Source organism: Zingiber officinale, chromosome 4A (assembly GCF_018446385.1).
Source record: "Zingiber officinale cultivar Zhangliang chromosome 4A, Zo_v1.1, whole genome shotgun sequence".
Lineage (NCBI taxonomy): Eukaryota > Viridiplantae > Streptophyta > Magnoliopsida > Zingiberales > Zingiberaceae > Zingiber > Zingiber officinale.
Genome location: NC_055992.1, coordinates 110,240,638 through 110,246,711, shown reverse-complemented (window position 1 = coordinate 110,246,711; position 6,074 = coordinate 110,240,638).

The window sequence follows — 6,074 nt, the reverse complement described above, 5'->3', positions numbered from 1 at the left end:
CAAGCAGGTAGCTTGGCACGCGAAAAGTCCAAGTATGGAGACTTGGCACGGGAAAAGTCCAAGCAGGTAGCTTGGCACGCGGAAAGTCCAAGTATGGAGACTTGGCACGGGGAAAGTCCAAACAGGGAGTTTGGCACGGGGAAAAGTCCTGGTGAGTGAAGCCAGGCAGTCGGAGAAGTCCTGGTGAGTGAAGCCAGGCAGTCGGGAAATCCTGGTGAATGAAGCCAGGTGAAAATCCTAGTGAGTGAAGCTAGGTGAAAGTGGAAGTCCTGGTGAGTGAAGCCAGGCATTGTGGAAATCCTGGTGAGTGAAGCCAGGCAAAAACCCTAGTAAGTGAAGCTAGGTGAAAGTCCTGGTGAGTGAAGCCGGGCAAGGGAAAATCCAGATGGATCAAGGGTGATCGGACATCTGGTGTTGGGAAGTCCAAGTAGATCAAGGGAGTGATCGGATACTTGGCACGAAGAGGAAAGCCCAAGTGGGTCAAAGGGATTGACCGAACACTTGGTGGAGAATTCTAGCAGGTCAAGGGAGTGACCAGATGCTAGGAATGATGAACCAACAGGTCAAGGTTAACCGGATGTTGGTGTAGAAGCCTGAGGTTTAGGGCTGGGGAGTTTGGATCGGTCTGGGGACCGATCCAGTGATACACTGGATAGCCCGATCAGTAACCATCCAGTAGCCTACTGTAGGTTATCTGATCGGTCTGGAGACCGATCAGACAACGATCAGGAGGCGCAAAGAAGTTCGGGAGAAGAGAAGCCTGATCGGTCTACGGACCGATCAGGAGGTTCCCTGATCGGTCCATGGACCGATCAGAGACGGAACAGAAGCGAAGGCTAGGGAATGGATCGGTCTGTGGACCGATCCACATGGAGCCTGATCGGTCCACAAACCGATCTAGGCACTAGCCGTTGCGACGCAACGGCTAGATTTCTTCTGTGTTTCTTCGTTTTCTTCGCAGGTTATAAAAGGAGGGCTGCTGCTGCGAGCCTCCTTCTTCTTCTTCCTCTTCTCCGAACCTTCTTCTTCTTTCTGCTGCTGAGCTCTGCTGAGTTCTTGAAGCGTTGAAGCTTCGCGTGAACTTCCCTTTGGCTGGGTCACCTGCTGTTGTAGGCGCTTGGAGCTGCTGCTACTTCCAGTCGAAGAGAAGGCAAGCAAGAGTTTTCTTACTGTTGTATTTCTTGCTATTTTTTTTCTTGTATTTCTGTACTCTCCTTACTTGCTGTTGCAAGAGTGTGTTGTGGCGAGGTTTCTCCACCCAGAAGGAGTTTGTATTAGCCGGTTCTCCGGGGACTCATCCACCGACGGATTGACTGGACTTGTCCACCTTACGGACACGCCGAGGAGTAGGAGTTTATCTCCGAACCTCGTTACATCGGTTTGTTTGAGGTTTGTCTTCTTTCCCTTTCGTTTCTGTGTTTATTTTCCGCTGCGCTAACACGTTTTGTAGAAAGAAACGACGATTTGGGGTCGGCTATTCACACCTCTCTAGCCTCCGTACGAAGGATCCTAACACCTTCAACTTGGCTAGCTCTTCATCTTTTTCGGCGAGCTGGGTCTTCGCTGCGGTTTGGTCGACCGATTGTCCATCCCGCTCGGCCTTCAATGTGGCCTCCATCTCCTTTAGGTTTTGGGTCAACACCTGGAACTCCTTATTTTTGATCTCCAAGTCCTCGATGGCTTAGAGCTTTCTGGTGTTGGCCAAATTGAGCTTAGACTCGAAGAAGCTGATCCGCTTAACAAGCCAAGCCAATTGATCAGCCTTCTCGGCGCATTTTCTCTTCTTTGCCTCCAGCTGTTTGGAGCTCTTATTCAGATCGGCTCTTAGTTGAGCCATCTCAGCACTCATCTGCTCCAGCTACACCTAGGAAGCAGATGATTGGCCGCTCGGGGCTCGCAGCTGCTTGACTTCTTGCTCCAAAAATACGAGCCTTTGACACATAACCAGACTCTCGACCCTATACTGCGAGGAAATGAGAAATTTTTTAGGGCTGAGTGGCGACAAAAAGTAACTTGTAAAATACTTACCCCAGTGGACATCTGGGTATGACTGTCGGCGAGTGCCCTTGGAGTCATGACCGTCGCACGGGCTCGGGCGTCGGCCCATATCAATTCTAGCGGTCCCTGGATGATTATTTGGTTCTCCGGGGCTTGGGATTCATCACTGTCAGAGTCGCACCACTCGTCCGTGGGCAGATGAATGACCATCGTTATGTGGCGCTGGCCACTCGGGGCAGACGGGGCTGAGATTACTCTGCCCCCGACTGAGATGTTGACGTCGAGTGGATGTGAGACTTTTGAGTCTTTGGCAATGGAGGCGGTAAGAAAGCAACTGGCGGTGCATAGATTGTTCCTTATGGCAGACCAGATAAGGACGATGTCCGATTGGATGAAAGTGAAGTGTGTGGGATGGTCGTCGCTGGCTCGGGCGCATGTGTGGAGGTTTCGCCCCACTCGGATGACAGATGTGGGCTTGCCCTGGTTGGAGTCTATGTAGCAGAGGCAATAGATCGGGTGGCAATCTCTGCTCAACGCCTCTTCCGGCTTATCAACGGCTCCCATGAAGAAGCCGATTCCGAGGCCTCAACAATTGGAATTACCGACAACCGCTCGGGTGGGGGATTCACTGCGATAACCACTTCATCACCGACCATGCGGCCGGCTACTCCTTCGCTCCCTTGAGCTGGGACTCCCGTGCTCTCTCCGAGCGGATCCTCCTGAGAGTCGATCGGTTGTAAGCTGCGTCTCTCTAACTCAACAACGACCGCAGCATTGATCTCTGTGTCTGCGAGTTTGGCTTTGCCGACCAGAAGTTCACATAACATGACTTGGGCTACAAAAAAAAAAATGGAGAAATCAATTAGATTCAAATGTTAGACCAAGAAGGAGCGTACCTAGGCTGGACAGAAGCCTTGTGCGAATCAGGCTCAGACCGAACACGTAGAGGACACCCTCTAGCAGCAACTTGTGTATATGATATTTCTGACCGACCAAGCTGGAAGCTACAGGAAGGTAGTGCGAGCGGCTCTTGTATTTCTTGAGCTCTGGAGGGTTCGACACCTTTAATTGCCACATGGTAGGGAAATTTGTTCGCTCGGGAAAGCGAACGAAGAAGTAGTAGTCCCTCCAATGCTTGTTGGAGGACGACATCTTGTCAAAGAAGACAAGGCCCACTCGAGCTTGGAAGAGAAAAGTCCCCGGCTCGGACAGTTTGGGATAATAGAAATAGTGAAAAAGCCTAGGAGTGAGGGGAATGTCGTGCAAGCGAAACAAAACGACGACCCCACACAGTAGATGAAAGGAGTTTGGCACTAGTTGATGGAGAGGAATACGAAAATATTTACACATGGCAGAGAAGAAAGGGTAGATCGGGAACCACGGACCAATGGCAAATTGGTCCCTAAAGAAGCATACAAAACCTAGAGGCAACTCGTTCAGGTGGTCAAAGCTGAAGGAAGACCAATTTGATAATCGGATGAAATTTCAAAGGCAGCTCTGAAACTCTCAGCATCGCCTTCGTCGAACCTGGACCTAATGGACGTATACCAGAGCCCAGGGACAGGGACAGGAGGTTGAGAGGAGCTTGCCATCGGAAATAAAAGTTGACGGGAAACAACGAAGAGATTCGACTGAAAAAGAGGGGGCTAAGAACAATGAACAGATTCAATTGAAAGGAGACGATGGCTTACTAGAGAGATAGCTGAGATTGTCGGAAAAGGTGAAGAGCGTAGTGTCGCTGAGATGCTCATCGACGAAGATGAAGATGCAAAGTGAGGAAGATGGCGAAGCACGTGAGGTTTATAAACCTTGCGACTGATCGACCTCAACCATCTGATCCAAGGTTATGAAAACTTAGAAGCAGATCCAATAGTTGATTTTGAAAAGGCGCACGTCTCGTCACAAGCGGATGTCCGCCTGTCACATCGAGCGTGCGACGACAGTAAGGGACACATGTCCTGCGATCACCGGATAACATTTAATGAACTTGATTAAAAGGATATAACGCGTGCTCGACCATAATTAGCAAGAATTTGCACAGTCTTCAAGAAATTTAGATGACGTCAGTCGTGACCGGACTCACCCAAGGAAACACATAACGGAAGATAATTTGCCAATTTGCCAAGTGTTGTTGCTCATCTTCCCGATCGGCACAATGAACAAGCCACAGGACTGAACCTGACAACGACAAAATGCAGCTGAGTAGCGTTGGCTTGTGGGCCAACCAATGATTATAGATTGAACACAGTCCAATCGGACACTATAATATTTGGGTCGAACGGGCTTCAGAGTCGCCAAAGACACATCTTGTCCAGTCAATCGGACTTGCAACCTCCTTCGATTGGACTTGAAGGAGAGGCTTGTGATGTAGCGATAAGGAAGAGTCTACCTGGCACGAGCCAATTGCCACGGTATAAGTCAAAGTCAAGGCGGCCAACACCAGGGCTTAAGCAAGGCTCGGCTACACCCGAGCGGGAAGTGATTTATCGACTGATCGGAGAGATCCTATCCAATCAACCATCTAAGTAAACAAGTATAGTTAACTCGGTCGGTAGGAGGACAAGCTAAGTGGGTCGGGATCCCAAGTCGAGCAGGCAACTTATCTGGCTTGGAGAATGACATTGGCATTATACACATACTGAATCAATAAAATAATAAAAGAGGAAAAGATGGATAATTAATAAAGGAAAGAGAAAATCAAATAGAACACTTCATCTATCATTAAATGAGAAGAAAATAAGACAAAGATATCCTCTGTCGGTAATCAATATCATTAAACAGAGAAAGACGGAGGGTCACCAGAAAAGATATAAAAGGGGGATGCCAAGTATGAAGAAGGGCAAGAAAAATCTTTATCTTTAGTACTCTCACTTTTTTCCTCTCCTACTTCTAACTTAAGCATCAGAGTGTCAATGTTAAAATCTTTATTTTTTTAAGTTCCTAAAATCTTATTCTCTATCCGAAATTGATGAAAATAATAGGATATTTTTTACAAATTTTTTGAATTCTACAAATAACCTTAAAAAATATTCATCTTCTCAAAATCCATAAATTCCACCAAATTATCAACACATATATTAAAATTATATGATAATTTTAAATAAATTTTATTTTTCCAATTTTGTAATTTTAGCTGCTTAGTTGTTATTTCATTTTTCCAACTTTGTAATTTCATTTTCTTACCTACATCTATTTTATTTAATAAATATATTAAAAATATTTAATATTTTTTTTGAACAACAGTAAAATTATATTTTTAAAGTAAAATTATTATTAAAATTAATAATAATAATTTAAAATTTTTAAATATATTTAAAATATATTTATTTAATATGATATAATTTTAAGATGATTGAGTGAAATGTTAAATTCATAAATAATGAATATTAATGTTAAAAAAATACGAATAAAAAAATATATTCTTATAATGATGAAATAATGTAACAATAAATCTTGATAAATATTACAACAACATATATTATGGATGCTTTTACAATTAATAATACGCGCAAGGAATGCTTATAGTTGTGGTTATAGACTGCTCCTTGTCCTTTGTTTTTTTTTTCTTTGATTTTGGTTAATACGCCTTACTCCAGAAATGCTCGATTTCATGGAGTTGAAGTGTTGCGTTGTTGAAAATTAAGTGAAAATAGTGATTGATATGAGTGAACGGCTCGGGAGCCACAACTTTATTGACCCAGTAAGACAGCCATATCTCAGCCAACTCGAGTCGACCCGATAAATGAACGATTTGACTGGAAGTCAGTCCATCAATAATGTTGCCACCATGATAACTGCCATGCTGATCCAATACTTTTAATACTATAAATGAATTGAATGTGGTGTGTAATTGAGTGAGTTGAGTCGAATTCTTGAATATTTGAGTTTGGTTCATTTATAATCGAATTGAACTTGAGTTTTATTTAATAAATATATTCATGGCTCACAAGTTTATTCGAATTTTTATCGAACCTAAATGAGCTTAATAAATATAAATTATAAGTTTAAATATTCATTAAAAATTAAACTATATATTTAAAGAAAATTATAATATTCTAATTAAAATTTATAATTTT